Raw genomic sequence first — 12,449 nt, forward strand, 5'->3', positions numbered from 1 at the left:
TTGAGAAATAATATATATTATATTGATGGAGTCCATAGATAAACAAATACACGCTTAGTTTCATGAGCACGAGGTCTTGAGATCAAATTTTGCTGCCACTACTTACTTGTTTTCATTCCCACATCTAGCAACAGATTTATTATCACTATGCAGATTATCAGTATTTATTGCTTAATTTTATGTTTTATAATCCTTATCCTGAAAAAGGAGATCTTCTCGTTGGGAGATTATAAATAAAAGGAGAAAACAAATCACTATAATCATTTTATTTGAGTTATAGCATCTATGTTTGTGGGAGGTATAGGATTTAAAGTATGGTGCACTGTAGGAATCAGCGTAATACCAGTTATATAAGCTCTAGGGTAATGGTGGTTCTGGCACATTTTTTTGAGCGGGTTGCAATTCATCCTGAGAAATCCCCCTCCCTCCACTTAACCTACTGTTATGCTAATTGTCTAAGGACCCCCTAGGAATAATCCATCCTTCTGAGAAAGCCCCCGCAACTACTCCCTTCCACTGCAATTAACCTATTGTTACACTAACTGAGATGGTTCGTTCCAAAACAGGTCTTATCCAATTATTTTTCTTACGAAATGAGTGAAGCCTACTCCGATTTTCTTCAGTACGCGGCGCATTGACTGATTAGTCTATATTCACTCAAAAGTTGTTCTTTACCGTAGAAATCATTAGCTAAAAATCGGTCATCGTTCCAAAACCTGCCTTATTTACTCCAAGTGTCGTTCCAATAGTCGCCTTATCCTACCAGCCAATGAAATTCTTCATATTCCAGTCAAAGGAAAAGGGCGATATTTTTCCCGCGTTTTTACAGCTGTCGTTAGTAAAGTCTGAAGACGTGTGCAGTTTTGTGACAAAATAGGATTACAGTGGAAGAAAGAATTACTCCAGCTCCAAAAGGCAAAGCAAGATGCCGTAAAAGTGATCCTGCTTTATGGAAGAAAACCAAGGAAAAATATAATAGGTAAGAAAGACGTCAAATTTGTGCAGTGTGTTTACACGACTGGTTTAGGCTCTGAAGTCAATGATCAGTGAACGTAGAAAGGTTAACAAAACGGCGGTGGTGGCTGCTGAAAATAAATTTTAGGTGTTCACAAATTTTTAGTAATACAATAGATTGTTTGTGCAGATAACTTTTTTTTTATTTATGGTGAAGAGCAGTTCAAAACTCTCAGGAATTTATCATCTGTAGTAGATCGCCCAACATTTACTCCATACAAATTTTTTGATTCAGATAAACCTCAAAGTGTGAAATAGCATTTTCTGTAACAGTTAAGATGACGGTCTGAACAAATTTCTACAGCTACAACCACTGAGAAAAATAATAGTAGTAATGTTGTTGTTGTTGTTGTTGTTGTTGTTGTGGTCTTCAGTCCTGAGACTGGCTTGATGCAGCTCTCCATGCTGCTCTATCCTGTGCAAGCTTCTTCATCTCCCAGTACCTTCTGCAACCTACATCCTTCTGAATCTGCTTAGTGTATTCATCTCTTGGTCTCCCTCTACGATTTTTACCCTCCACACTGCCCTCCAATACTGCATTGGTGATCCCTTGATGCCTCAACACATGTCCTACCAACCGATCCCTACTTCTAGTCAATTTGTGCCACAAACTTCTCTTCTCCCCAATCCTATTCAATACTTCCTCATTAGTTATGTGATCTACCCATCTAATCTTCAGTATTCCTCTGTAGCACCACATTTCAAAAGCTTCTATTCTCTTCTTGTCCAAACTATTTATCGTCCATGTTACACTCCATACAAATACTTTCAGAAATGACTTCCTGACACTTAAATCTATACTCGATGTTAACAAGTTTCTCTTCTTCAGAAACGCTTTCCTTGCCATTGCCAGTCTACATTTTATATCCTCTCTACTTCGATCGTAATCAGTTATTTTGCTCCCCAAATAGCAAAATTCCTTTACTACTTTAAGCGTCTCATTTCCTAATCCAATTTCCTCAGCATCAGCCGACTTAATTCGACTACATTCCATTATCCTCGTTTTGCTTTTGTTGATGTTCATCTTATACCCCCGTTTCAAGTCACTATCCATTCCGTTCAACTGCTCTTCCAAGTCCTAATAGTAGTAATAATGGTAGTAAAAATAATTATTGGCATATCTGAGGAGTGTGCTACCATCTAAGCGGATTTATGTCAATCAAATGAGGACATACGTCTTGCAAACGTCTGTCGCAATGTGCTGCCACCTAATGGCATTGAAGTAAAAATCTCTGTGTTACGTTTAACAGTATTCAAAGAATTTAATAACTACTACATCGACAAGGTGTCAAAACTTCGGGTGTTCACATGCTCTTGTGCTCATACACAGCAGCTGCCACTGCAAAACGGCAATGTAACAATATTGTATTCCTCTGATTTAATCAAACACCATGTTTTGGCTTTTGTTATTAGCATCCTCTTCATGTCCCATTTACGTCAGGAGCTATTTTCAGGCCATTATTTTTATCGTTACAGGTATGGTCCAATGGAACCACCACAATATCAACAATGCAGTCATAATGGACCAACGTACAAATGCAGGAAGTTAAGGATGTCAGACATTCAACAGTTCCATAAGAACTTCTACACCTCTCCCAATAAAATTAAGCAAGACACTTTTATACTGAAATATCTGAGAGCAGAAAAGCCTAAAAGAGACACGCGCAAAAGAAGGTAGCAGTAGGAAGAGTGTTGCTATGGAGTATTTTGTTAAACTTGCTAATACTGATAAATTTCAAGTAAAAATGTGCCATAAATCATTTCTCAATATTTTACATGTCAGTAAAGATAGAATTTAGAGAAGTGCCAGAAATCACTACCAAACAGGTGAAAGGAGGTAGTGCTAAAGACAGGCCACAGTATGGTGCAAAGAGACAATCCGCAAAGTCATCCATTGAACGTTTGAAGTGCTGTGAAAGTCGCTATTGTCGAGGAAAATCGTTGCAAAGAAAATATCTCCCTGGAAACTTAAGCATTGCAAAGTTACACAGGATGTATAATGCAGAGGTTTGTCATGATATGAGAGTGAAGCGGTGGATCTTTCGCAACATTTTCACAACAGGTTACAACATCGGTTTTGGTTCACCTGTAAAAGATGCATGTTCTACGTGCATTGAACTTAAGGGAAAAATTGAGCACGCAAAGGATACGTCAGAGAAGAATTCAACGATTACTAAGTTTAGGATTCATCAGTTAAAAGCTAAAGCTTTTTAAGCAAAGCTGCAAGAAAAAAGGGATGATATGCTCACAATGTCATTTGACTCTCAAAAAAATCTGGTTAATCCCAAAATACCGGATCAAATTGCCTGCTACAGTCATCAGATATACACCTATAACTTTACAGTTGTGATGGGCCATTCACATACTGAATTCACAGTACAAAATGTTTTCACATATACGTGGATGGAACATGAATACAAAAAGGGATCAAATGAGATATCCTCTGCAATATTTGACAGACTTTCTAAATGTGATTTATCGAACTACTCAAGTTTGCGACTTTTTGCTGATGGCTGCGGAGGACAGAATCGAAACTCTATCGTGATAATGATGTGCTGCTATTTTCTGTCAAAAGTGAGTCCCCCAAATGTCAAGCGTATTGAACTGATGTTTCCCATTCCAGGACACTCCTTTCTGCCATCGGACAGGGTATTTGGACAAATAGAGAAGGACATTAGGACCAGGCCAGTAATTTGCAGCCCAAAAGAGTATGAAGATAACTTCGCATCGCATGCTTCAGGTTTCAAAATTGGCTGTGGATTGCACAGTGAGAGACTGGAACAAGGCTGCTGACAATATGATGAAAAAACCAAGTAGCTGGCATTTCAAATTTTCTTCAGCAAAGCGGTTCACCTTGTGTAAAACGTCTGAAGGAAACGTGACAGTACAAGGAAAACCGAATTACAATGTAGATTGTGGTTCAGGATGGTCTGTGATGAAGAAAGGTAAACGTTTGATGAATATGGATGTTCCACAAGTTGTTTCCTCAGGAGTGCTCTTGAACCCAACCAAGATTAAACGCGATCAGCAACGGACGGATGACGTCAGCCTTCAAAACTTTCCTCCAAGGTAACCTGGACGGTGCCGTGACGGGACGGTCAGTGTGAATTGGCCTTACGACGGTCCTCATTACTACGTGGGAAGCCGCCACGTAGCCGCAGTCGCCCCCGCTCCCTCGCCAGCGCCGCTCTGGCGTCCGTGGTGAACCCTCCCTCCGGCAAATGGCTCAGCGCTGTTCACATTGGGGCAACGCACAACCTCCTCCTCCACCTCGTTCTTGCCCAGAGTGTAAGGTACGTGTACCTCCCTGCTCCTCACCTCCCGGCTTCTCCGTGCAGCCAACAGATCGTCAAACAGTTGCGGCCTGTGGCTAGCGCCAGTTCCCTCTCCCGTCCTTTTGGAGAAGGACATTAGATAAACAATGCCATACCGCAATTGGAGCACTTGGTGATTGCAGACGTCTTCGAGAAGCATGTCTCGTTCACTAGGAGGGAGAATCTAGCAGGAGTGTGTCAAGACACTGTAGGGCTTCTGAAAGTGTGCCCTCCTCATCTAGGAACAGAGCTATTCAAGACTGTTAGATGCAGCGCTGTGCTATGCAGTGAACTGTCTCTAACTGAAGTTAGAGGGTCAGCTAAAGCACTCAGCCGATTACTACACGTTGACATCCTGACGCATGTCTGTGATCCACTAAATGGAGGGTCCAGTTATAACAAGCTCCCTAAGGATCTAGTTAATAAGAACGCATGGACTAAAGTCGAAAATAAAACCAACCAGGCTGGTTTTGAATGGCCAGTCCTGGATTGCGAAAGAAACTACACTAGAAATACGCAGCACACATCTCGATACTGTAGACACCTTGATATTCATAAGAGTTATAAATTTGATGGTATCGAGAACCCTGTCAAGATCCAGGAGATACCTAAATTTGAGTCTCAGAATACCGGAACTTCGATTCATGTTTACAGCCTAGAGAAACGCAAGTCAGATGGGAAATTTGTAGTAAGGTCTTACGGGACGAAACTGCTGAGGTCACTGGTCCCTAAGCTTACACACTAATTAATTTAACTTAAACTTATTTACGCTAAGGACAACACACACACCCAAGCTCCAGGGAGGACTAAAAGCTCCGACGGTGGGAGCCGTGCGAACCGTGACAAAACGCCCGAGACCGCGCGGTTACGCCGAGTAGTGCAAGTCAGATGAGCAGAACAAACATATAGTCGTCGGTCCCCTCCATTTCTCAAAATTTTCCTGTGAGCGTAAACTGTATGTAAACATGCTGCTATTCTTAGATGATAAAAATAAGGAGAAATGCAATTATCATTACTGCTGGATCAGGTACATGTCCTGACTCTGAAAGGTCTCTGTTGGATTCCTTTCATGTTAATTTCTTAAATCTGTTGTCATTTACGGCATACATTCCACTTCTAAATTTACTCTGGTGTTTCTGACTATCTGGCAGGAGACTGAACAGTGGAACGTGTTACTTTTACACATAATCAAGAGCGGTCTGTCACACTACTATACTTTAAAACACAGTTTATATGTAATTCATGTCACACAGAATCATACGGAACCTACATCCGCTTTCTTTTATACACTGTATATGATAAGATACTGTCATCCCCCTTCCCTTCTGTGTGAGAGGATGAATGAGCAAATGTATTTCTAGTTGTATACTTGATGGTAGCAGACAAGCCTGTCTACTAGAGAACAGTAGGACCAACGTCGGAACAGGTAGCTACGCTTTATAAAAGCAAAGAGGTTTCTATTCTTAGTATGGTCCTGTCCGTCCCTTGTCATATTGGTATAGGAAGCTGCCTCTCTGGTCACTTCCGTTTTGTATCTGGAAGCACCCTTGGTAGGAGCCCAGGTCAGTCTGTACGCGGCGAGCGTTTGAAGTGGTAAGATCTCCGGCTAAGCGCATCTCTGCTAAGTCCGTAGGACAATGGGTTTCTTAAGTTCAGCCTAAGTGAAAATTTAATCACCTTTATTTCAGGATTACCCCTAAAATATCTAATGTTATGTTAAATTGCAACGCAGTGTAATTTGAGTGTGAAGTGCAGAATATGTTCCGGTAGGTGCTTTGTTACTACTTTGTGAGTAAAGTGGAACCACGTGTGGATGATCCGTGACTCTAAATAAGATCATCAATCTTAAGTGCGAATGTGCGTGAGATTATAATGTCTCGTCTTGACAATATTTTTCAATATAGCAACTTTTCTTTATGTTCAAATCACGTGGGGTGTATTTTGTGCCTATACAATTGTTTGACCCATCAGGTTAATAGTAAGACGATAGTAACCTGTTCGAGGTTTTTCTATTGTAATTTGTGTTTCGATGTAATTTATTTTAATTATCAAAATTATTGTGGAGTTACACGCTTTGTGTAAACCAAGTTTACCACGTGAAGCATGTAGTGTAATCATCAAAGTAGCCCTCAGCTACTCTTTTCGGGAAGATTTCACAGAGAGTTAGTATGAATTTAGTATACCAGTGTGTGGTAATTTCATGACGGACAGGATTGCGCTACGAGCGTAACTTCTTTGGGTGAAAATTGAATCGGTTGGTTGTGGTTAATTTCCTCTTGCATGTGTTTCAACGTTCATTGTGTGTTATTTTATGAATGCAGTGTTGTATGCAGCCTCCCAATCTTGGCTCCATATTTGATGTGTTTGGTAAGATTACAAACTCACATTTTCACAATCCTAAACAAGGCACCAGTTTAGTTATGAATCAAGTTTAATATGCTGAAATTTTAACCGAACAATGATCAATGTTAAAATAAATGTCCAACTATAAACTGATTTATTTCTTTTTGTTTAAATTCTCTTTTTATATATATATATATATATATATATATATATATATATATATATATATCAACGGTTGTCGTAGGATGACTATTAAAAGATTATAATTAATGTTAGTCTGGTTGGGAATTTGGTAAGCTAGACTGGATACCTGGTGAAACAGTTGCTCAGTAATGCAAGGTTAACTTCCCCAGATAGCTCACATCTTTTAACCAGCTTTTATTGTCTTGAATATCAGCACCACTTTCAGAACAAATTAATGCATCAACATTACAACTCCTGTTCTCTCAGTTGAACAAACATGAACATAAAATGCATATTTGCTAGCGGAACCTCAATACCTTTTCCTCAGACCAGTTATTATCAAAGCACCCAATAGATTGCACTTCTAAGGTCCTGGCGCGTGTTATTACGCCTACTGAGAAAAACGAATTCATAAAGTTTAAAAATGGCCACCACCAGGAGCAATGCCGATTTGTGGTGTAAGTCTTCTCCCTCCTGTGACCCACTGCGAAGGTGATCCTCCAGCCTTTCATAGTACCTTCACAGAAAAACACGTACCGTATGTGACAGCGTATGAAGTTGCGCCAACCTATGATTCGAGTCTTAACCGATACAAATCTTATGTCGGGGGTAACCCTGTGGTTTGGCTTCTCACTGAGCTTCCAAAACTTTCATGTGAGGTTGATGAGCTTTACAGCGACAAGGTTCCCATGACCAAATCGAAGTCGAATAAAGATTTGTAGTATAACGCGGTTGATTGCCAAATTTGGGGGCTGCCTTTAGACAGAAAAGCGGAAACGCCTCATAGGGGCCACTGTCATCTAACTGGGAACTTCCGCAGCGCTGCCCAGAACACATGCAGCATGAAATACCAGTTACCAATGCACACACCAGCTTTATTTCAAAATTTAAGCGGATATGACGCTCACTTTCTTGTTGAGCACTTCAGCGATTTTGGCTGGTAGAAAAGTCAGGTCAATGTCCCGCCGGAGAGAGCTGAGAAACATATTACATTCTCCAAGCGAATGAGGCAAAAAATTACGCTCCGCTTCCTTGACTCGTTCCGTTTTGTGTAGGCACAACTCCAAAAACTTGTTGAACCTCTACCTCGGCAGTATATGCACATCACCTGAGCTGCATTTTCCGACGAGTAAGTTTCAACTTGTGACTAGGAAAGAGATTTTCCCATATGAGTATGTGGATAGTAAGGCAGAAATCAAAGAAACCAGACTACCCGACAGAACCACATTCTCCAGCAACCTTACAGTCGATGCCATAACGGATGCAGAGTATGACCATGCTGTGAATGTTTGGCGGGAATTCAATACCTTCACATTAAGAGAGTACATACAGTCTTACGTGGACGCAGATGTGAGGTTGCTTTGTGGTCATTTTCGAGGAATTCCAGAGTATATGCATAACCTTATATTCTCTGGATTCCACTGTAACCTCCCCCTCGCTTATCGACCTTAATGACAGTGAAAAATTAAACCGCGTGCACCTAATGGAAATTTGGGAAAAGCAATCGTCACCGAAGTTAATTTGTCGATAAAGAGGGAGGAAAGGGTTACATGTAAATGAAAGGAAAAATGCAAATGAAATTGGTGGAAATTAATTTTGAGAAAAGAGTAAAATTAATAAATAAAGTAAATGTGCGGTCGTTACGTTAACAATTAAGTGGCGTTAATTATGAGATTTGGCGAAAATTACAGTCGCCAGTCTTATGGACAACTACTATAATAACTGAAAAAGAAAGGTTATTGCCCATATTATTGGCACTAAAAGCGTGGCAACTGAAAGTTGCCACGTGTTGTGTGAAAACTGAATGTTTGTCAGAAGTAATAAACTTCGCTAAAACCGGAAAATTGAAAGTTAATTTCGTGACTGAAATTAATAGTGAGCTTTGTTTCTGAAGCATTACGAATTTCAGTAAAATAAGGTTAGTCTTGGATTACCTCAACAATCATTTCTAAAGCTAATTGAAGTTACGCAATTTAGAAATAAGAGATTTAACTTTGAACTTGAATTAAATAATTCTGAACAATTAACAATAGTAAAATTTAGTACGTACCAAGCTGAGCTGCAGTCACAGGTAAGCTAAAATATGGTAAAAAACTCGCATTCTTAATTTTTGCTTGTGTAATCTAAATATTGCAGCCAGCTGTGAATACCTTAACTGAACTTTGAAATTGAAACAGTGAAATCGAATGATACTACTTTAATGCTGGCGTTTGAATTTCAACGACACTCGGGTTCATTTCGGAAAAGGAAGGGACCCTGCTTGGTAATGCAACTGGGACAATGAGCAACAGAGGTTCATGCTATGTTGCTGTAATTTTGTGAGGCAAATGGAACAATTACCAGAATTTGGTAGACTTGGGTACGGAAAAATCGGTCGAACAGCGGGAAACGCGCACCGCGGAACTTACTGTTCAGGGGCAGGCGGCTAGCATGAAAGACGCGACCGCCGAAACGCAACAAAGAGCAGAAATGGAAGAATACTTTACGTGCTTCCAGTCTTCCTTGTTGGCTGATCGAAAGTTTGAGGTCGTCGGTCGAGGAGGTGGCGACAGTCACTCATTGTCGGCCGTAGCTGTTGCAGAAGCTGGATGTTGGCGCGCCTTCTTCTCGACACGGTCTCCAGCTGAAACGGGCTCTTGATGTGTGCCAGCTAACGCTTCCCGTCCGCGACACCATGTCAGAAACTAACATGGTAAGTCGAGCGCAATTACGTGCTGCCAAACCCCGAAAGCGCGGCAACTCGCTGGAGCATCACACAACACACCTGCTCCACCGCCCTACTGCAGCCAGACTCCCTCTGCCCGCACTCCATGCGTCAGAGTTAACACTACCAAAGATCCTAAACACTTTGGTTCTCCATACGGCCTAGATGTAATCGTTCGATACCATAATTTTCCCTAGGCCAGACTAAGCGTAAAAGTACAAATAATATTTACAAAACAAACCAATTATACATCGACATAAATGCATATATATATATATATATATATGTATGTATGTATATACATATACAAATAGTAAAACAATTACAATATATAAAGACACAGAAATATTATATATTCAGGTAACAAAATAAGGAAAAGAATTTATAGTACAATAGACGGAAATAGGAGGATATGCATTTCTGGCGTGACACCACCTTTTATTGCACCACACCATCGTTGTCTTGGGTCGCTATGCTCAAGAAAACGAAGCGCAGCACTGAACTATTGACCGATAATGACATGCTTCTTTTCATTCAGCGAGGGATACATGGGGCACTCTGCCAATGCATCGATAGGTACGCCAAGGCGAACAACCCACGTATGGGTGGGAGATTAAATGCATCCTTTGATTCTAGATAAACCATGTACTTGAATGGACATATCTTGAAGTCCTAAGCGAGAACTACCCACCTTGTCAGAATTAATCAGATCGGTGTATAACAACAACAACGCTGTAGAATTGTACAAATAACAAATTTTTTTTCTTCTGATTTTTCGATAAACTTGTGTAATTAATGTTCTGATTTCAATTCTCTTTTGTTTCATGTCATTGTGTTAAGAAAACTGTAAACAAGTTTCAATGTGAATATTAATGTTTATGTCAAATGTCAAGCAATATTGTAATAGAATTGAAATGTAACAAATGTTGAAACTGTTGTAAGATGTTTAAAATTGTAACTGTGAGTCTGGTCCATATGTAGGCAATGTATTAGGATATGTAGAATGCAAAACCTCGGGTGAATATCCTGTCTGTAAGGGAGCGGTAAAAGGTGGACGGCGGGCGAGCGCCGGAAAATGCGCAGGGGCACTGCACAGCACAACAGGCTCAGCAGTAGTAGTTGGAGTTTGGCACTGGAACACGTAGCTTCACTGAGCCTCGGGTATACCGTTCCAACGCCCACACAGCATGGCAAAATTCCATAGGCACTAAATGGAAACGTATTGCGGCGCTAAGAAGAATTGAAGTGCCGATACGTTAAGAGCCATACTGTGGTTGTATGTGTGCTCTATGCCTCGCCATCTCACCGCCCACCAACCGCCGCATCGATACAAGCAGGTTGAAACTTTTAGTACTGTATTCGTATGGACCAGAGAGTGAACTATTCAATAATAAACTAAATTTTACCAGAACTTTCCCCTCATTTAATTATCCTCACAACTAATCTAGATAGGGTCCTTTCCAAATGTTGTGCAATCCGAGTGTCCCGAAATGAAAAATTAAATTTTGTGTTAATAATAATTACTTGCAGACCTAGTTATGTTAGAATGGTGTTTAAAGAACTGTTTTGTTAATGAACCAGTAAATGAATAACGAAGGTCTAACGAACTTGAAAGAGAACTTTAATATTGCTATAGTAATGAAGTTTAATTATTTCGAGACAGATATAAAGGTATTTAAATTAGCGGTAAATAAGATGAAAAGAGTAGTAACTTATATACTGGAAATCTTGACGCATAATAAATTCAGTAACCAATTTTTTTAATACAGTGATCATAACAGTTTCAGAACCCCCCCCCCTTTTTTTTAATTCATTTGGATTCTGAAGTGTTCTAAATTGGTTTGACCAGCAAAAGTCAAAGTCAATATAAAAGTCAAAATTTATCAGTGTTTTATCTTTATCAAAATTGACATTTTGGGTGTGGCTCGAAAGTGCTATTTCTAGGATAGGTAACCTTTGCCTGATTTTAATCAGATCAATAGACAGTACGAAGTTATGTAGTATACATTATAGTGTAGTGTTATGTATTCATGGTTTTTCCATATCGGTACAGAACGTGAAACTATCAGTTCTACTATATTATGCAGTGTTACTACTTGTTGTTTTGCATGAATATCTACCAACTTGTACAGGGAAGCCTAATTAGGCTGGCGACCGTATTATTATTAAATTGATAGCATCTTCAGTGTTGCTTTTGGTCCATCCTGACGTTTAGATGCGTTTTGAACTTACTTGACGGACCATTGTTATTACAGAGTGGGTGTAAGTCTGATTTGCCACCATTCAGGTACACGCGGTCGATATCTATACGAAAATACTTTCTCATAATGTGAACTCTGTTCACTTACCATAGCACAGGCTTCAATGAGTATTGTGTGCCCCACACACACGTACGTTACAAGTGGCTCCCTGTGACAGGACATCCAGTTGTTGTCGGTCACAAATTAACGTGAATACCGAACAGTGGATGTTCAGTGGCACGAATTGCAATATTATTCAGTAAAGTAAATAGCAGTGAACGTCAAGTACTGTAGTGGGGTGTAATTCGCGTTCGGTTTGGATAAGAACGTAAACATAGTAGATGTGTCGAGCGTAATGGAAGATGCGGCTGGCAATGACAGGAGTTTACGCAGCCAGATAGCAGATGGCGTTAGCGGTAGACAATTAGCATACATACAATACCACGAACATGTTAACGAACAGATTGAAATGTCAAGGTTACCTCGAACACAGCAAGGATAAAACAGGAAGTAGAGGATGACTTTGTAGATGATAGTGGGTACGTTGAACGAATCCACTGACATGTTTGATTCACCACAGATAAAGAAAGAACCGAAAGAAAATTTTGAAGTAGGATCGGAAGACACCGATTCCGTAGAATAAAACAGTGT

Source organism: Schistocerca serialis, chromosome 1, assembly GCF_023864345.2.
Source record: "Schistocerca serialis cubense isolate TAMUIC-IGC-003099 chromosome 1, iqSchSeri2.2, whole genome shotgun sequence".
NCBI classification, from domain to species: Eukaryota; Metazoa; Arthropoda; class Insecta; order Orthoptera; family Acrididae; genus Schistocerca; species Schistocerca serialis.